Source organism: Bufo gargarizans, chromosome 3, assembly GCF_014858855.1.
Source record: "Bufo gargarizans isolate SCDJY-AF-19 chromosome 3, ASM1485885v1, whole genome shotgun sequence".
Classification (NCBI taxonomy): domain Eukaryota; kingdom Metazoa; phylum Chordata; class Amphibia; order Anura; family Bufonidae; genus Bufo; species Bufo gargarizans.
The window spans coordinates 481,372,151-481,393,962 of NC_058082.1; the positions used below are offsets into that span (position 1 = coordinate 481,372,151).

Consider the following 21,812-nt stretch of genomic DNA (forward strand, 5'->3'; position numbering starts at 1 on the left):
CTGCAACCATCCCAGAACTGGGCTCTTGCACACGACCATACTGGCTCCGTGGAAGCACGACAAAGCACTTCCGAGGGCTTTCTGGTCTATGCCTCCGCACCACAAAAAGATAGAACATGTTCTATGCTTGCCGTATGTGGCAGATCGCAGACCCATTCAAGTCAATGGGTTCATATCTGCAAATGGAGTGCACACGGCCAGTGCCCGGGCATTGCCGACCGCCGCACAGGCACTGAGCCATTACTGTCGTTTGCATGAGGCCTAAAAGGAACCCTAGAGCCAGGCCTCTCCGCTGGCATCGCTTGTGTGTGTATATAAGGCTTTGTTAGAATGGGTATCCAATGCCAGACTGAAATCAATCACAGACGCTCCAGAGGAAAAATGTTCAGCAGCGGAGGGAATGGGGGCAGGGGGGGCACCATTGTCACCAAGCACTGTAAGCTAAAAAGGCAAATAATGCAAGTTAAGCATACAGTAAAATAATGCCGGAGACAGAAGTGCTGCCGAGGTAAGGTAAGCAAATATAGAAATGAATTATAGCCCGAGCAGACAAAGGCTTTGTGAATTTCCTACAGTAACGCACAAACAGGCCGTGAAAACCATGACTAAGCTCTGTAATCAGGAGAAAGGGGAGCAAAGCCAATCCACCGAATACTACTAACAGAAAACCTGTCACCAGGGTAGGCGTCTGTGGATCAGCACTCTCTAAATGGCTCCTACAAACGACATCATTAAACAGGGGCATCACTTTTAGGCTACTTTCATACTAGCGTTTCTATTTTCCGGTATTGAGATCTGTCATAGGGTTTCAATACCGGAAAAAAAACGCTTCCATTTTGTCCCCATTCATTGCCAATGGGAACAAAACGTAACTGAACAGAACGGAGTGCTCCAAAATGCATTCTGTTCCGTTTGGTTGCGTTTTCACACTGCAGAGCAAACTGCAGCACGCTGAAGTTTTCTTAACGTCATGGGATGCGGAGCAAGACGGATCAGTCATGACCCACAATGTAAGTCAATGGGGACGGATCCGTTTAACTCTGACACAATAGAAAACGGATCCGTCCGCCATTGACTTTTAATGGAGTTCATGACGGATCCGTCTTGGCTATGTTACAGATAATACAACCGGATCCATCCATAACGGATGCGGACGGTTGTATTATCAGTAACGTCCTTGCCGGATCCAGCAAAAACGCTAGTGTGAAAGTAGCCTGACACTCTTGTGGTCAGAGGGGGCTCCACCTTCTTAAAGAGGTCCTCTCACCTCCCCTGACATGTTTTACTATATACTCAAGAACTGACAACTGGCTGTTACAATTCCTCTTATCGATGGGCATGTCCCCAACAATTCTAATAGTTCTGACAGTGCCAGACGGTATGGAGGCAAAACCCTCTTGACACGGGAAAAGGTACATCCAGTTGTCAATTTAATCATAAATTTCCGGTAGGTATAACAGAGGAAAGGCGCAATGCACAGTTGCTCCGGAGTTGTTATCCATAAGTATATTCTATGGTTTTCTGGGCTCTATTTTAAATTTGCTCCTTAATAAATGGTACCTGTGGCAAATTCCGTACTCCCCTGCCCCCTGCAGCACTGTTCCCGGCTCCTTGGTTACACTTCACCGGACTTTCGGTCCCCGTCTGTCAACTGATGCACACAAACGTATTTTCTTTCTGTGTCCATTCAGTTGTTTTTTTTGCAGACCGTATGCGGAACCATTCATTTCAATGGGTCCGCAAAAAATAAAATAATGAAGTTATGTCCATTTGCAAAAAAATAAGACTTGTCCTATTATTCTCTGCATTACGGATAAGGGTAGGACTGTTCTATCAGGAGCAAGCTGTTCTGTTCCGCAAAATTCGGAATGCACATGGACGTCATCCGTATTTTTTGCAAATCCGTTTTTTGCGGACTGCAAAACACATGGTTGTGTGCATGAGCCTTAATAGAAATCAGAGCTACAACCACTAAATTAGTGAACTTGTGCTAATTAATGCACAGCAACCAAAGTGTGCAGCGCTGCAGTGTAAATCATGGGAGAGAGACATAGCAGCAGCCTGTGGTGGAGTAGCTGTCACGATCAGATAATCCATAGTATACAGCCGATGCATCAGGGCCCCATATCACCGCCATGTTCTGCTATACCTGCGGTTATGCCCTTCAGCAGAAATAAAGCACCATTCATCCAGTCCCAGCTCTTTATTATACAAAGCTCCTTGTCCTTGTTTCGAGTAATCATCAGAATAATGTTTATTTCCCTTGGGTCAGTCTATGACAACACAATGCGGGCTGACCTGGCAGAAAAATGCAGAATTACTTTCATCCGTATTACCGCCATTGTGTGCTACATCGCTCAGCACTCAAGACTCTGGCTGCTATGTGACAGCAGCCAAGTTCATAGGACTGCAGTAATTGTGGGACAATTAAATACAGTGTATGCTGTGCACAACTGAAAAGCATGCCCACTGTAATAAAGATCAGTGTAGATGAATACTTCTCCTGGGAAGAGCTGACATTTGGTACAGTATAAGACAGGAGAGATGGAAGAGAGTAAAGCCTGTATTACACCTGCTGATTTTTCAGAAGATTCGTTTGTAGTAACGCTCATTAGCGATCATCTGGCACGTTCATCGGGCAATCCAAATCTTTTGACAAGTTAAAAAATTATCGTCTGCAGGCGGCAGACTATGGTGTCTAATAACAATCTGCTGCAGGCAAACCAGTATGCAGTAAGCTCCCTCTAGTGGCAGATACAGACAGCTAGAATTCTTATTATTTAAAGGGCATCTGTCAGCAGATTTGTCCCTATGACACTGGCTGACCTGTTACATGTGCGCTTGGCAGCTGAAGGCATCTGAGTTGGTCCCATGTTTATAAGTGCCTGCTGACTAGGGCTGAAACGATTACTCAAATTAATCGATTAACTCAACACAAAAAAATTCTCAAAGCAAATTTTTACCATCGATAATTCGTTTGTGCCATGTGGCCATGGAGTGTGAGTGAGGAGCTTGCTATTACGCACGCTCCGTGGTAACCCGCCTGCCCGCACATCGCTGCACTGGATCCTGACATACAGACATCATCAGGACATAGTGCGCGCTTACAGGGGACCTAGTGATCAGACTACCACCAATTTAACATGCATCACCTATCCATTAATAGATGACCATACATCTACCCATATCAGATGTCTTAATTGAATAATAGGAGAAACTTCAGACGTTTACAGAGATACATTTTAATCGATAGAAGTTACATCCTCCATATCACTAACAACTGATGGAACCCGCCGGCAGCATAAAAGCACCATGGATGCTCTAACAAACAGTAAGGTGGCCCTTGTGCACAGGTTGTGTGTGGTATTGTAGCTCAACCCCAGTTAAAGGGGTGCACAGGAATAAAAACGTGAGCAGGACTGGTTGCCACCACTTGATAATAATGCGATCCTGCCTACGATATGTCATCATGGCTGAGCAGCCTAACAGGAACGCTCACTACGAATGAGCGAACCGACTTCGGATGAAACATCCGAAGTCGATTCGTAGAAAACTTTGTTTCAATGCTGTACGGAGCGAGCGCTCCATACAGTATTAGAATGTATTGGCTCCGATGAGCCAATGTTATTACTCGCGAGACTTCGTGTAATAATTTCATAAATTAATTTCTACTGTAAAAAACATTTCCCGAACTCGGGTTCAGTTCCAAGGTACCACTTGGAACTCACTCCGTATAGTATTGAAACAAAGTTTTATGCGAATGGACTTTGGATGTTTAACGCTCACCAATGTGTAGTATATCCAAGTGTCCGAGTGTGGTGTGTAGCGAGACCCCAGCATCTCACCCCCTAGGAGGCTCCGCAAGTGGAGGCAACGAGTCCGGGTGGATTGTAAATCATTCCTGGAGAACCCTTTTAATTCAATAGTGCTGAGCTGCAATACCAGTGGTGCTGTTAGCGGCAGAAGGTAGCCATCTTTTTCTAATCCTGTAAAACACCTTTAAGAAAGGCTTATCTGAAAACTAGGAAGCGCCTTTGATACCCTTTTGAATTTCTGCACAACAGCTACGCTGTTCCATTATTTTCTGAACATATTACTGTAGCAGTATTTCTCCCGATCTTAAACTTTCTTCATTTTACATTCTAAGAGACATAAAAATTACACGGTACATACAATGCACTGATAACAAGTGTATTATTTATTCAGAAATTATACCTGACATGGTCTATGTCTGAATAGTGCGAGGCACGATAGGATGACAGAGCGCAGCGCCAATAACAATAAGGCACAATGCTGCAGAAACAGGATGATTGATCACCGGGGCTCGGTAATGACTGCAGACCGCTGGCTCATAACTCTGCCACAGCCATGGATAATTACGTTACTTAATACAATGCCTCTCAATTACAAAGTTTGCGGCAATTACGTGTCAAAAGCAGTTGTGCAGCCATGTCAGTGATAAAATCCTGCTGGCACAAAGCGTCTGCTGCTACTACTACACGGCAGGCTAACGGCAAAAAACACCAACATTCGCCTGCATGTAAAACACAATAGTGACTAAGAAGACATAAGGCCACATAAAGAGCTATTAATACCTGGTTTATTGCTGCTTTTATCACTGCAATTCACCACAGCAACCAGATGTGATGTCCTCTAGGTTGCACATTGCACTTTCATGCTGCAATTTCACTGCCGTATCCCTACTGACTGTAATGGGATTTGGAGGTGATCCGGCCTCTCTTCAGTATAAATGACGGGGTCCAGATGGACAAAACCTGTTGAATGCAACCGTTGTTAGTCCGGCTGACATTCGGCATTTGTGCCAGATCAGGCAGCTGGATCATCTTGCCAGAGATATGAACGCGGCTTTAGGACTCTTTGGGTAGGGATCACGCACCGTTTTTTGGAGTACATTTTGAAGAATTTCCTGCAGCCAGAATTGGATCCAGCAGGAAGGAGAAGTCCGTCCTTTATATTTCAGATCCCTTTGGAAGACAGGAAAATCTGCCACAAAACCACATCCAAAGAATTCTGTGTAAGCCTATCCATTCACATGTCAGTGAACTGTGTGGACATATGGTGTCCGTGGTCTCTACACACCACTCACGTATCCATTGACTTTAATGTCAGCATTCACACATCAGTGACCAGTGTTCCATTGACCGTGGGTCTGTGGTGACACCATGGGAGCACGCCTTATTACGGATCCCCTATGCACATTATACTCTATGGGTCCATGAAAGCCACAGACACAACATGGATGCCATCCGTGTTTGGTCTTTGGTTTTCACGAATCGCTGCTAGAATATTATCTGAAATTAGTTTGCAGCCTAGGTAGCGTACGTGGAATACAGATGACACACTAGGAGCAAAAAATGGACATATGGACCAAACACGGATCCTTCACGGACATCTTCCTGCAAGCTGGATCCAGCATGATAATCAATGTAAGTCAATGGTGATGGATCTTTTTTCATCCAGAGCCCAATGACTTACAATAATTTTCATACCAGACACTGTTTGTTCAGTTTAGATTTAATACAATCAGATCCAGTGTAAACAGAGGCATCCGGATGTATTAAATGGCACGGAACTCAAAACCAGAAAGCCACAACGCACGTGTGAAATAGGTCGCAGCCAAAATCTCCATTTGCTTGAGGACCCAAAACGGACACACCTGTTTGAGTAATACACATGACCGTGTCCGTATTAGACCTCTTTCACATGAACGATACGGATTGTGTCAGGATGCGTTCAGGCACCAGTGAAACTCGCACCATTTCGCAAGCGAGTTCAGTCAGTTTTGTCTGCAATTGCGTTCAGTGTTTCAGTGAAAAATGCAGAATATAGAACATGCTGCGATTCTCACGCAACGCACAAGTGATGCGTGAAAAACAATGCTGATGTACACAGCCCCATAGAAATAAATGGGTCAGGATTCAGTGCGGGTGCTATGCATTTACTTCTCACATTGCACCTGCGCGGGAAAACTCGATTGTGTGAAAGGGGCCTTACAGTCCACAAACCACAAATCCCCAAAATACTCTCTGCACCTTCTGTCATTCCCATCAATAGAAATTACTATTCCCGTCTGCAAGACAAACCAGAATAGGGCATGTTCTATAATTTGCGGGACAGACACATGGACCTGCAAAAGAAATAGATGCATGTATGCCTCCAAAGAAATTAATGGGTCACTGTGCTGTCCGCAAAAACAAACATGCAGACAGCACATAGATGAAAAATACGGTAGTGTACATGAGGCCTTACTCTGAGGCTGGTATCCCACACAGCCGCTGCGGCATGGACAAAATTAGGCCAAAAGGCCCGATTCCACACTGTTTGCAAATGAATAAAGGGCAAAATGTATCCTATCGGATCGGTGAGGGTCCGATAGCCGAGACCCCCACAGACCAGCTGTTTGAGAAGGCACCGGCACTCCTGTGAGCGCCGCTGACTTCTCGCAGCTTACCAAGCACAGCACATTGTACAGCAACTGTGCTTGAAAATCGCAGTACAGCCCGATTCACTTCTATGGAGCAGAGCTGTGCCTAGGCCATGTGACCGATGAATGCGACACTGGCCTAAAAAAAGCTGGAGAAGGCCGCGGCGCTACTGCTTTCTCAAACAGCTGATTGGTATTAAAATCTGGAAAAACCCCTTCAAGCTGTCGCTCTGTGATTCTCAGAGGTGCCCCTCATTGAAATGAATGGGAGCAGAAACCGCTTGGCCGCAGGCGTGATTTCGGCACGGCTGCCCACGCCAAAATTCCACGGTAACATCTGCTCTGCTGGATCTGTCACGCAATGGACACTAGCGACACCCCATTATCTGTAGTTATGACAAGAATGTGCCACAGAAGCTCCCTAATGAACTGTGTCTGGCTGTAAGACAGCTGGCGGCTTGACAGGCCTCCTCCTCTCTCTAACCTGTCTGCGGTAGGACAAAATGAGTGCCGCCACCCTATAAACAAATAGAGGCGAGGACCACAGCGGCAGAGCAGAAATGATGGGAGATTAACTGGTCACTATACAACCTTTTATTATTTTAACACATTTTAGGGAGATTTTCAAATGTCAAATAACCCCTTTAAGGCGCCGCTGTTCTTTCCCTGTACAGAATTTTAGCTTCTGTAGCAATACAGGTCTCGGTGAGATGAATGCAAGTGTTTGGCATAGCAGGTTTTCCTTTATAAATTCCTCCGGTTAGAAATCTCAGCTCCCCCGCCGGCTCCTAACTGTTCCACACGTAAGCTTTTAAATAGAGATTGTGATTATTTATTGACTTCTCCGGAGTGTGCAATAAAACTTCACAACATGCGGCTGAAGCCGCTCTCATGGCTCACCGAAAGGTATGTTCTTTGTCTCACACTGCAGAGAAAACTCAGCTTGGGCTAATGAATTCACACAGTATTCTGTAAACCGGCGCAATATCTCCACGCCGAACCAGACGGGATCAATCAATACCCCGATTCTCATTAAAGGGGGTAGGCTGAAAACCAATATCGGGAACGAGGTGGAGATACGCACTCTGCAAGGTCTTCTAGCTACAGATGACCTCCACAAAGAGGACAAGCTTGGTTATGGTTCATTCAGTGCCTTTCATGGAATACACATTAAAGGGAACCTGTCACCAGGATTTTGTGTATAGAGCTGAGGACATGGGCTGCTAGATGGCCGCTAGCACATCCGCAATACCCAGTCCCCATAGCTCTGTGTGCTTTTATTGTGCAAAAAAAACCAATTTGATCCATATGCAAATTAACCTGAGATGTGTCCTGTACGTGGAATGAGTCCAGCGTGAAGGAGCCCAGCACCGCCCCGCATCCTCAGAATCTCCTCCTTGCTCCCCGACGTCAGAAAGCCAGAGGGCCGTTATCTCACAATACGCGAGCAAGCGCATGCGCAGTTCCTTCCCTGAGGCTGATGCCAGCACAGGGAAGGAATACTATGACGTCACTGTGCATGCGCTAGCTCGCACATTGGTGTTCAAATACTTCTGTTCCTCACTGTAGGGACAGCCATTTTGCCCCCATTAAGTCTCATGTACATGACAGTATCCATTTTGAGGTCTGTAAACCGCAGATCCACAAAATATGGACATCCATGTGCTATCCTCATCTCCATACTGCAAAAGATAGAGCATAGCATGTCCTGTTCTGGCAGACCCACTAAAGTGAATGGGTCCGCAAGAAAATGCGGATTGCACACCGACTACATCCATGATTTGCAAACCGCAAAAAGGATACAGTCGTGTGCTTCAGACCTTATAGTGAAAGCCACAGTGCTCACAGATATAATGTACAGAGACGTCAAGTACACTATACTGTGCAATAGTCCAATATATTGTGTATAAGACTGTCCTATAACTGCCTCCTGTGCATTCGTCCCAGACCCCACCCAGTGCCACCAAGCCACAACGACCAGACGTCCCTGTTCAATTCTTATTGAATTGAGTTTTGCACAGTCTACCGCTCTGATCCCTACATAACAGATTTGGTGCTTCAAGAAAGGTAGGGATTCAGTCTTCTGAGAGATAAATTTAAAATGGTCAAAATTAGCTATTTCTGCATGGAAGATATTATAGACGAGACTGGTAATGGTTTCCTTGCAGAAATAGCAACTTCTTAACATTATTTAGGCCTATGTATTGTATATATGAATTACCGAAAATGTCATACTCCTCCTCGGCTAAAATTACTCCTCAAAAATGGTATAAGGAGTATTTTTACTGTTCCAGAAAAAATATAGCGCGACATCTGGTCTACGGACTGCTAAACGGACATGGTCGTACACATGAGGTCCTGACATGTGTTTTATTAACGACCTGCATTTTCATAAATTAACAATTTTGGATCATCTTTTCTTATAACTGTATGCTGTGCAGTTCCTACATTATTCCTGCTAGAAGTTCATGAATGAATTACCAACTGGGTGCTACCAGCTGGTGTGTGTCCATGAACAGTCTGCCACTGGCAGCATTAATCCCAATATGTCAGATTGTGCAGGGACACCCCCCAGCCGGTAACACCCAGTTGGCAATTCAGTAATAAACTTCTAATAGCCATAACGGAGGAATTGCACAAACTTGCAAATGGTTGGAAAAAGCGCCAGCCTGTGTTGGCCGGAACAATGGCAGCGCACTCCCATCACGGCCACCTCGTAGCAGGTTTACGAGCAGTATATAATGTGATAGAAAAGTGCCTTGTAGTAACTTCTCTACATAATAAATGCCATTTGCTGAAGTGAGACAACCCCTTTAAGGGACCTTTTAGACAGGCTTATTTCAGCACAGAACTGGCACCATTTGACAATATAACTATAAGTCATAATCAAAACATGCAAGTCAAACGGCGCTTGGTTAAAAGAACCTTTTAGACAGGCCTGTGCAACCCGAAAAGGGGGATGATTGGCATTATAATCTTTTGTCCGCCAATCAGTCGGCACATTGAAGGCAGCAGCGTGCATTTTTATGGATTGCTTGTTAGTTGGCTAGGCAATAATCAGGAACAGGCGTTCTTCTGAATGTCGCTTGACCCGCCGGCCACTGGGTACACATCCTTTACCGACTCATCATTGTCCCTCATATGTGGAGGCAGAGGTCGCACTACATTTTTTCCGGAAGAGTAAAAATATTCCTCTTACCATTTTGAGAAGTATTTTTAGCTGAGGAGGATTGCAGTTATTCATATATATAATACGTAGAGCTACATTACCTGAAGGGGTTGGTATTTATGCAAGGAAACCATTACCAGTCTCCTCTATAATCTCTTCTATGCAGAAATAGCAAATTTTGACCATTTTAAATTTCTCTCTCAGAAGACCAAATCCCTACCTTTCTTGAAGCACCAAATCTGTCACGTAGGGATCAGAGCGGGAGATTGTGCAAAACTCAATGCAATAAGAATTGAACAGGGACGTCTGGTCGTTATGACAGGGAGCAGTGGGTGGGTTCTGGGACGAATGCACAGGAGGCATATATAGGACAGTCCTATACACAGTATATCGGACTGCTGCACAGTATAGTGTACCGTGTAGTCTGATCTGTGGGCAGTGCGCTCCATACATACACCATACAGGAAAATAGACCTCTCAGTGGTCCAGGGTACTTACATGGAAAAAATTAATAGCCAAGAGGCTAAACTAAACCCTGTTTCTGACCCTTACGTTAAAGGGAACCTGTCATCAACTTTATGCTACCCATACTAATGGCAGTATGAAGTAGTGACAGGTGAGTTGATTTCAGCGGTCGGTCATTTATAACTTAAATGTAAGTGGTTGCCGAGAACCCACATCACAATCATTACAGACTGGGCCTGGAAAAGAGTCACGGCCGCCTGAGAAGAGTCCTGGTTATTCATGAATCCCTGCTCTCCTGCTGATGACTGACAGTCTCCTGCCTAGTTTTCTCCCTTTCTGTCTAGGAGAGAACTGCCAATCAGCAGCAGATGGATGAGAGAGCAGGAGATTATGGATAACCAGGACTCTTCTCAGGCAGATGTGACTCTTTTCAAGGCCTGGGCTGTAATGATTATGATGCTGGTTCTCAGCAACCACTTACTTTTAGCTCAGAGAGGTCAGCATAAAGTTGATGACAGGTTCCCTTTAAAACATAACTTTCATTTGATTGCTCTAATACCTAAACACCCCCAGGAAAAAAAGAATTTGAAAAACATACTGTTTCTCTCGATGACCTTATGTTGATAGTAGTGTTAATATAGTGGGTACCCTACTTTTTGAGACTCTATTAACACTACTATCACCATAAAGGTCATCTAGAGAAACAGCAGGTTTTTTTTGTTTGTTTTTTAATCCTGTGGGCGTTTAGGTATTAGAGCAATCAAATGAAAGTTATGATTCAGGCTACATGCACACGGCAGTGTTTTTTTGCGCCTCCGTTCCAATTTTTTTGCGGATCGGATGGTTTCCCATTAATTTCTATGGATCCGTTAAAAATGCAGTGGACTCAACCATTTCTTGTCCGCTGTCCGTGTTTCACGCCCGCAAAAAAAAATATGGCATGTCTTATTCTTGTCCGTAAAAAACTGTTTGCAGACCCAAAAAATGCGGATGACCAACGGAAGAGATCCGTATGTCATCTGCATCCGTTGTTTTTTTTGCGGATGGTTGCTGGGAAACCTGTTTATACCTGTATCCTGGGTGGGGAATTGGGGATATTTAAATTTCAAGAATTACAGCCTTTAGGGTTTTTTTGCGGACCGCAAAAAAAAAAAAAAAAAATGAAGACACAAGGAAACACAACCTACAAAATTTGCGGACAAACGGAACGGATGTGGATGTAAAAAAAAAAAAACAAGAACACGGATCCGCTATTTGCGGACTGCAGAAAACAACTGCCGTGTGCACGTAGCCTTAACGTATAAGGGTCAGAAACAGGGTTTTGTTTAGCCTCTTGGCCATTAGTTTTTCCATTCATAAACCTCCACATTGAGCTCCCAGCAGCAGATAGAAGCCCGCAGGGCACGCTGGGACTTCTGGTGTGAAATCACCTGGGCACATGGTCTTTCTTCAGCAGAGGCCCAGTTTCTGCCATGCTTTCCCTTCAGCAGCAGTACTGCATCCGCAGCCGGCAATGGCACGGGGGGTGGCGCGCGCTCCCCATTTTCATAATAACTAAATAGGAAGCTGGTGTGTTCAGTGCGCGGGAAAAGGGGTGCGAGAGGATCGGTCAATGGCGTGGCAGCCCACTGATACTGGCAAATCAGCAGCCTCCTCCCTAATAACAAAGCTGTGTACAGAGCTCTGTTATTGGAGCTTCCAGGCACCAGCAGCATTGTGCTGCCTGTGCCGTTCACAGCGCTCATGAATGGCAGTGAAATTATCGTGCGTATTTATACGCATTAAACATTTTTTAGGCAGTGAAACTACCTGTCCAGGCGTCTATGACGCTTGTACAGGCGTTATTGCGACCTCTGGGCAGAGGGGTGACGCGGTTGTGGATCTGAATTATTCCTGGACAGAATGAGAAAACTTTCAACCTATTCTTGTAGAATACTGAACTGACCTACACAAGAAATGTTGTACCGCCAATTCCCGCTTGCTCATACTATGATAAAAAGAGCCAGAAAACGTGTGAAATTACTGTTCAATGGACATTTCACTGACTAACGTAAACCGGACGGATCTGTTATGCAGCTCATAGACTTCTATTATGACGGAATAAATAACGGAATGCCTCTAAAGGCATTCTGTTATGCATTCCGTCATGGAATTGCGTTATGGTCCGTGGTAACGGAATCCATAACGCAATTCAGTAAATACCACAACACGAACCCGCATCCGAACCTCAAAATATGAAATTCGCTCATCCCTAGATACTATATAACATGACTAGGTATGGCGGGACTAGACCACAATCATATCTGCATTACGACAGAGCACCAGACCAGACTGCCCTGCTTATGAAGAGAAGCGAAAATTAAATCAATTCCTGCGTCCTCTTGTGCTGCAATACTTTCAAACAGCTGATAGGTGTGAGTGCTGAGACTCGGGCTCCGAGAGCCTATCCTGGGAATATGCTGATCCCGGAAAACCCCTATAGACCTCATGCACACGACTGTATCCGTTTTGCGGTCCACAAATCGTGGATCCACAAAATACGGATGCGGTCCATGCACTATCGGCATTTTTTTTTGCGGACTCACATACTTCCATGGGTCCGCGGTTCAGATTTTGCAGACATATTCTTTTGCGGAACGGACATACAGATGCTGAAAGCACATTCTGCAAAACGATAGAACATTTCCTATACTAGGCACAAAATGTTGACACGTGGATAGGGGATAGCTTCTAAGTACAGCTGGAATACCCCTTTAAGCTGCTGCGGAATTATGAACTCCAGGCTTTTAATATTGATGACCTATCCTCAGGATAGGTCATCAATATCAGATCGGTGGGGGGCCAACACCCGGCACCCCCACAGCTCAGCTGTATGCGTGGAAGGGGTGCGCCATGCGTGCTCTCTCTCTTCCTGCTGGCCCCCTTCTGTGGTCCACCAATCACTAGAACAGGAGCACATGTTCCTCCTTTTTAATGGAAAGCCAAACACATGCATGTCCAACGCTCCATATAACACTACGTGGGCTGCTAGAGATAGCATTAGCCTGTGTTTGGCCATGTCCCTCCTCCATGCTTCACACTGCAGCTCTGCTTGTTCAGAAAGAGGCCATATACAAGCTTCCAGCATCAAATAAGCCAACATAAGGGGAATTTAGAGGGGCTTTAAAGGGGCTTTTTTTATCCTGTACATTTTCACATAAAAGCTGAAAGAAATCAAAGCAGCAGAAGTGACGGGAAATGAGAGATGGTATTACACAGTGTACAGTTCTAATAAAGTTTATAGGGGCCACAGCCGGCTCAGCGCCTCGGAAGGTTGGCACGGTTCTAAATCCATTCACCCCGAAGTGGATTATTGAGTGAAAGGTGCGGAATCCTTCCTGTCATCATGTGGTTTTGATAAGTACGTAATGTTTATTCATACCCTGAACTGCGGCGTCACACAGCGCAGACACTGCACCAATGTGCACAAGCGCCATCGATCTAAATCTAAGTTCTACAAATAGGCTTTTATCTAATTCCTGTTAATTAGTTCTTGGCACTCTTTTTTTTTGGGCAGAGAAAGGATTCAATACAGTTCAAGAAACTTAAAACTGTCTTACAGGCAAGGGGGGGTTATTTATCCAAGACTGGCGGTTTACGCGCTGAATTTAGGACTGGCTTGAAAACTGTATCCAGGCGTAAATGTTAGTGAATTTGCAGGGGCCGATGGCCCGGCCCCCTTCTCCTCAGAGGTGAGGACAGCGTACAAAGTTTCGTCACACTGGTGTATAAATAGTCGGAAAACAGGGTCTTGCAACTTTTTTTATGCCAAAAATTTGGTTAGACTTCTTAGTAAATGGCCCTGAAATGCAGGGGGGCTCCTCCATACAAATCCATTACTGCAATACAAAGGGGATTGAGGCTGGACCCTAGCAGAGCAGACACGTATTGTAATAACTTTCTGTCTTCTATTGTATATTACATATATAATTTATTAATTTCACCTAACAGTATCCAAAAGGTCACAGAACACAATAGCGTCATATCAATTTTCAAAAGAATACACTGCACTATAGGTAACAGATGATAAAACAATATAAATGTTGTCATTTGAAGGGGTGCTCCAAATACAGAAATATATGGCATCACTACAAGGAATGTCATACGAGACTGGCAGGTGGACCGCCATCTATTGGGAAAATGGGAAAGAGTGGCCATGTGTAGTTTTCTCCATTGGGGAGGACCCCTCGCCTCTCCTGATAAGTCTGCTTTAGTAACTACTTCCATTCATTCCCCTTGTAATAACATTTCTGGAGCATCTATTCGTATGACTCTAAGCTGTGTACCAATGGAGCGGGGAACGTGGTGGCTGGAGAACCCTGGGTTTCCCGGGTCCGGCCATCATCAAGTACTCTCCCCATAGAAGTGAATGGGAGCGCACCGTGTTTGCGCAGCCACCGCTCCAATTCTTTTCCATGGGGCCAGCGCTCAGCTATATTCGGCGGCCCTATAGAAATAAATGGGGGCGGCTGCGCATACGCCCTCCACCACTTTTAGGGCTCCGTTCTTGGTGTAGGTGTGAGTCCCAGAGGTGGGACCCACACCTATCAGACAAACGGGGCATATCCTAGCGATATGCCCCCATTGTCTGAGATGGGAATACCCCTTTAAGCGCATCCTCCAGTGGATCATGAGAGATCAAGACTGGCATTGAAAATTGCAGTTTTGATAAATCTGCCCCACTGTTTGCAAAAAAGGCAAAAAAAAATAAAAAAATTAAAATAATAATAATAATAATAATAAAAGAGCAAATCTGTGTGTGCACGACCCTTACAGTTTTTATGGTATGAATCTGTATGGCCCTTACAGTTTTTGTATGTATTATTATTAATTACTAAAGCGCCATTCATTCCTTGGCGCTGTACATATTAAAAGGGGTATACATACATAAATACAATAAGCATGAACAAGACAAGCTACAAACTGGTACAGAAGTAGAGACGACTCTGCCCGCAAGGGCTTACAATCTACAGGGGTGTATATGTATGGCCCTTACCGTTTCTGTATGTGTCTGTATGGCCCGTACGGGTTTTGGGACAATTTTTATGGCTCTTTTGCCCTTTAAAAGATGCAATGGAAGCTGCACAAGCCGGCTTTATAATGACAGCCCGGAACTGACTGAACATAACAGCCAAACACCACAGGCACAAAGAACAAGCAACACAGCAAAACAAGTCATGATCTCAATGCAGGGAAGATGTCTACAAATTTCCTCAGTCACCAACATTGCTCTAAATCAGTGATGGTGAACCTTTTACAGACCGAGTGCCCAAACTGCAACCCAAAACCCACTTATTTATCTATTTATTTAAGTGCCAACACGGCAATTTAAAGGGTTTCTGTCACCTGAAAAATGGGTATTAAGCTGGCTGACATTAGCGATGTGCAAATGTCAGCTGAACATAACTATGTTACTGCCATCTCACTGCCTAAGGGCTCATGCACACGACAGTATTTTGCGTTCAGTATACTGGACGTTTTTTTAGCTCAGTATATGGAACATATACTGAACCATTCATTTCAATGGTTCAGCAAAAAATACTGAAGTGTCTCAGTGTGCATTCCGTTTCAGTATTTCAGTGCCGTGAAAAGATAGAACATGTCCTATTCTTGTCCGCAAATCACGGTGCTTGGCTCCATTCAAGTCAATGGGTCCGCAAAAAAAACTGAACACATACGGAAATGCATCCGTATGTCCTCCGTATCCGTTCCGTTTTTGCTGAACCATCTATTGAAAATGTTATGCTCAGCCCAATTTTTTCTATGTAATTACTGTATACTGTATATGGCATACGGAAAAACGGAACGAAAAAACGGAAAGGAAACAAAAAACGGAACAACGGATCCGTAAAAAACGGACCGCAAAACACTGAAAAAGCAATACTGTCGTGTGCATGAGGCCTAAAGCTGTTTTCGAGAAAAACAAACTTTTATAATATGCTAATTAGCCTCTAAGAGCAGAGGGGGGTTGTTCCTGCTCCTATAGGCTCCGTTCTCCCACCTCTGGCCGCGCCCTGACAGGGGCAGGCAGCGTTGGTCTCCTACCCCCAGCCCTGTCTGCAGTGGAAATCTCACGCCGTTCAGTATACGGCGCAGGCGCAGTGAGGAGGCTGGCAGCCGACGAGCGCCTTTCACTCACTGCGCCTGCGCCGTATACTGAACAGCGCGAGATTCACACTGCAGACAGGGCCGGAGGTAGGAGATCTACCGAGCACAATGGAAGTCAATGGGAGAACCCGAGCAATAAACCAGGCACCCCCTGCTCTGAAGAGGGGAGGGTGTCTGGTTCATAGGAAAAGGTCAGAAATTGATAGAAACACCGCCGAAATGGTTCGGGAACAGCATGGGGAGGATGTCTGGATGCATCTTGGACTCCCAGGTCGCTGCTGGGAACGATGTTGTCCGAGTAGTACGCCACTTTTACAGACTGACAATAAGATGCACAGAACCGAAGATAAAATCGATTTTGTATATTTACTTGTATATAAAGTGCAAGGGCAGCCAAAAATTACAAAGAAAAAAGGCACTCCGATACAACCTGTATATCACATAAAGGAGGGCCTTATTCACATTGTGGTACAATTGTTCAGGTAGTGGAATTCCTACACTCATAAAGCCAATGCACTAAGTGAAAGGGCTGCCAAAAATTACAAGGAACCGGCACTCCAATACACCCTTCATTACACATAAAGGAGGGCATCATACACCCTTGAAAAATTATGACTGATGGCCTGCTGGTGACCCTGATCTGTGCATAAAGAAAAATTATGGGCGAGTGCCTGCTGCTGAGCTGACCATTGAAAGAATTATGGGCAAGTGCCTACTGGTGAGCTGACCCTGTAAAAAATGATGGGCGAGGGCCTGCTAGTGAGCCGACCCTCAAAAACATTATATGCGAGGGTAGACTAACAAGCATGTTGATATGATGGAAGAGGAGGAGGACGAGAAAAGGAAGGTTGAACCATATACCCTTTTTTGTGGTGGAAGAGGTGCATGGGAATAAAGTGTATTCAGTACATTATACAAAAAACATTTAGAGTGCCTTTATGTTCATCCTCTTTTCTCTGGTGGAGTAGAGAAGTCAGGGGCAATCCAGGCCTTGTTCATTTTTATAAGAGTCAATCGGTCAGCATTTTCAGTTGACAGGTGGATGCGCTTATCAGTTATGCCCCCAGCAGCACTAAATACCCGCTCTGACAAAATGCTGGCGGCAGGGCAGGCAAGCACCTCCAAGGCGTAGAGCGCCATTTCGTGCCATGTGTCCAGCTTGGATACCCAGTAGTTGTAAGACACAGAGGGATCATTGTGGACGATGACACGGTCTGCTATGTACTCCTTCACCATCTTCCAAAATGTTTCCCTCCTTGTCACACTAGTCCGCACTTCAGGATGAGGGTGCTGGAGGGGTGTCATGAAACTGTCCCAGGCCTTGGAGAGTGCTGCCCTGCCTCTGTTGGAACTGCTGTGTGTTCCCCTCGTCTCCCCTCCTCGGTTGGCCAAGGAACTAAGTACTCTGCCGCCAGCGTTGTCAGCTGGACATTTTTGGAGCAATTTTTCCACAAGGACCTTCTGGTATTGCACCATTTTGCTCGTCCTCTCCACCACAGGAATGAGAGATGAGAAGTTCTCTTTGTAGCGGGGATCGAGAAAAGGTGAACAACCAGTAATCGGTGTTGGCCAAAATGAGTACAACGCGAGGGTCACGGTAAAGGCAGCATAACAAAGTCAGTCATGTGTGCCAGAGTCCCAACAGACAAGACTTTGAGATTCATCCTCCTGATGAGGACAGCAAATCTCCTTATCCTCTTCTGCCCATCCACGCTGAACAGATGGAATTAAACTTCCATGGGTACTACCCTCTATAGCGGAGGCAACCGTCTCCTGCTCCTTCTCATCCAATTTGCGCTGAGAAGACGAACTGGGGGTGGCTATCACCCTGAGTAATGTCTTCCGCCATTTCAACCTCTTCCACATGCAAAGTGTCGTCCTTAATTGTGAGCAGCGAGTGTTTGAGTAGACACAGAAGTGGGATGGTGACGCTGATAATAGCGTTATCGCCACTCACCATCTGTGTTGATTCCTTAAAGTTTCTTAAAGCCTCACCAGACATCCATGCCCACTCCTCGCTTGTGAATAGCGAAAGCTGACTGGAAAGGCGACAACCATGTTGCAGCTGGTATTCCACTACGGCCCTCTGCTGCTCACAAAGCCTGGCCGACATGTGAAACGTTGAGTTCCAGCAAGTGCTCATGTCGCACAACAGTCGGTGAGCTGGCAATTGTAAGCACTGCTGCAGCGTTGACGGACCGGCTGAAGCTGTCGATGACTTGCAGAAATGGGCACACACACAGCGCACCTTCACCAGTACTTCTGGCTAATTGGGGTAGGTTTTGAGAAACCACTGAACCACTAAGTTGAACACGTGGGCTAGGCATGGGATGTGTGTTAGCTTGCCGAGCTCGAAAGCCGCCACCAAGTTACGGCCATTATCAGACACAACCATGCCTGGTTCTAGGTTGAGTAGCGAGAGCCACTCCTTAGTCTGGTCCCTTATCCCCTGCCACAGCTCTGTGGCGGTGTGCTGATTGTCATCTAAGCAGATCAGTTTTTAGCACGGCCTGTTGACGCTTCCCACTGCAGTGCTACACTGCTTCCAGCTACTGACTGATGACTGGTGCTGCAAGAGGATAATTCTGAGATGGAAGTGGAGGAGAAGGAGAAGTGGTGGTTGGAGCCACTAACGTAGGTGGTGGCAGAAACCCTGATGGAATTAGGGCCCGCAATCCTTGGCGTCGGTAGCACCTGTGCCATCCCGGGTACGACTCGCTCCCGGCCTCCACAATGTTCACCCAGTGTACAGTCAGTCCATGTGTCAGTGGTTAAGTGGACCTTCCCAGTAACTGCATTGGGCACGAGTGAGGTTACGGGACACAAGTTGTTGTAAGGCTGGGACTGCACACCGTGAAAAATAGTGGCGGCTGGGGACTGAGTAACGAGGGAAAGCTGCTGACATCAGGCTGAGGAAAGCCTAAATGGCAACATTTTTCATGGCCAGTAATTTTGAAAGGTGCGCATTTAGTGCTATGGCCTGTGGGTGGCTGGGTATTTGCGCTTGCGTTCAAATGCCTGGGGTAAGGACATTTGTACACTACGCTGGGACGTAGATGTGGTCACTTGCGAAGGGCCAGGTGCAGGGCGGGAGGCATCCGGGCCTGTGCCTTCGACAGAGGATTGGACCCCACGTAACACAGGGAAAGAGGAGGTAGTGGTGTGACCTGCAGACACAGATTATGGACCCAGGCATTCGGCTCACCTATTACAGTGCTTTGATGCCATGTGGAGGATCATGCTGGTGGTGGTGAAGTTGCTAGTGTTCATGCCCCTGCTCATTTTTGTATGGCACAGGCTGCAAATTACTTTTCTTTTGTCGTCCGCGGAACACCTACCCCTTGGCAAGGGAGATTTCCGCAAGGGGGTGCTCCGGGGAACAGTTGCTGGCCTGTTTGGTGTGGCCCACCTTCTTCCTTTTGCCACCCTACTGCCTCTTCCAGCCTGTTGCGGTGCTGCAGATCCCTCCCCCTCTGTACTGCTGTCCTCGCTTAGCTTGCCACCTTCCCAGGTTGTGTCAGTGACTTCTTTGTCCACATTCTCCTCTTCCACTTCCTCACTCTGCTCATCCTCCTGACTTGTTGAACTAACAACCTCAGTTATTGACAACTGTGTCTCATCATCAGTCTCATCCTCAACCTCTTGAGACACTAATTGCCGTTGCCTTATTGGCAACTGTGTCTCATCATCATCATCCACCTTGTGAAATACTAATTGCCGTTCCCCACCATCATCTTCTTGCGACTGTGCATGCTCAAGAGTTTGGGAATCAGGGCACAAGATCTCACGTCCCTCTTTAAGCGGGCTTGTCGAGAGGCCCAAATGAAGGAATGGCGCTGAAAAGAGCTCCTCTGAATATCAGAGTGTGGGATCACTTGTTTGGCAAGATTCCCCATGGTGGGAGGAAGGAGGATCAGGGTGAGGATTGTGTTGACCAGAATCTTGGCTACCGAGACTGGACTTGGTGGAAGACAAGATGGTGCTTAACCAACTGGAAGCATTATCTGCTGCAATCCAACCGACCACCTGGTCGCATTGGTCTGACTTCGAGAGCGTTGTCCTGCGCCACCCTGCAAACTGGGACATGAATCTAGGTATCGTGGATGATTTTTTTCTTGTGCTCTGGCAGCAGGCACAGTTTCAACAGGCCCAGAGCCACCATCAGGATCATGGCCACTTCCCAGTCCCATACTGCTCGCCTTCTTAATATTAAATGTTATATATGCTTGAAAGTATGTCACACGTACAGTAGCATAGGATTTGTAAGTGTATGCGCAAAAAAGTAAAAAAAGGTATTTGGGATGTGGAAACATCACACAGGAGATATACCGCAGATAATATCGCTGATGTCAGCAGCAGCTAATATAAAATTACAGGGAATGTCAGAGGTTTTCGGATGTGGAAACGTTATTCAGGAGATGTAGCGCAGGTAATGTCACTGTCCGCAGAGGACACAGTCTACGGAAAAAGTACACTGGCTGTCACAGACATTTTTGGGATGCGCACGCGTTACACGGGAGATGTAGCGCAGATAATGTCGCTGTCTGCAGCGGCCTAACTATTGCAAGCTATGTAGCGCAGGATGCGCTAAAAATACATATTGCTGCCACACACAACAGTCCTTAAAAGGACTATTGGGTCTCTGACAAGTTCTTCAACTTCCCCCCCAAAAAATTTTCACTCCCTACAGTATCTTTCCCTTCTTCAGCACAGCTCTCCCTGACTAACACTGAGCCAAACAAGTGTCATCGGGTGCTATAAAGCACCCGATGACAGGTCTCGGCCAGCCAATCACTGTAACGCCAATAACCAACATGGCTACGGCATTACAGTGAGGGGAGTACTTACCCGCAAGTTTATTGGCTGCGTAGAAGCCAACAAACATGCGAGGAGGAGGCTCGAGCATCGCGCTCGAGCACATGCGGTATTCGGCCGAATACCGCCATGTGCCGAGCATCGAGATCAACACTAGGGCAGACACATTAGTAAATCTTTAGCCCATCCGTAATGAAAATGAAAAGCACATAACATGTCCCAACCAATGGCAATCTTCTGAACTGCTGGTAAAATAACAGGATCAGTCGGTATAATGGCGGTATGTAAACCTGATCACACATTCGCAGCGGACGGTGGAGCCTATATGAAATCTCTACCATGCACATGAGATGTAGAGGATTCTGCAGCCTCAGATAACACACACTGCCCTGGAAGAAGTTCTATAGGAGACATGGTGATGAATGGGAGCATGCACTGCGGAGGAGGCTGCTGCTGCTGCTGACAGGTGCACAGGATCTCTTTGCAGATCTCATTAATCATGACCTTGTTCCATCCAGCACAGCAGCGATGGATGTGACGGTCCTGCTGCAGCCAGCACTCAGTATAGGACAGCACAGCCCCCGTACACCCTGGCTGTAGGTGCCCCTGTCACTAGAGCCCGCGGAGCAGCGGCTGCCAGGCTCCGTCTAGGAGCAGTTACACAGACATATGCGGAGCAGCGGCTGCCGGTAACTTACCTGGAGTCCACGGCCGCGGAACTATGCAGAGGATGCTTCCCCAGCACACAGCGGAGGGCCGGGCTCAGTCCGG

At 46.2% G+C, this 21,812-nt stretch overlaps 1 protein-coding gene across 1 annotated transcript in view; it reads right to left on the bottom strand.

Moving 5' to 3' along the window:
- Positions 1-21,812, bottom strand: part of FAM222B (family with sequence similarity 222 member B) — a 149,400-nt gene extending 127,588 nt beyond the window's left edge. The window contains exon 1 of the mRNA XM_044283802.1: positions 21,740-21,812. The gene's annotated coding sequence lies outside the window, so the exon portion shown is untranslated. The remainder of the gene's footprint in view (positions 1-21,739) is intronic.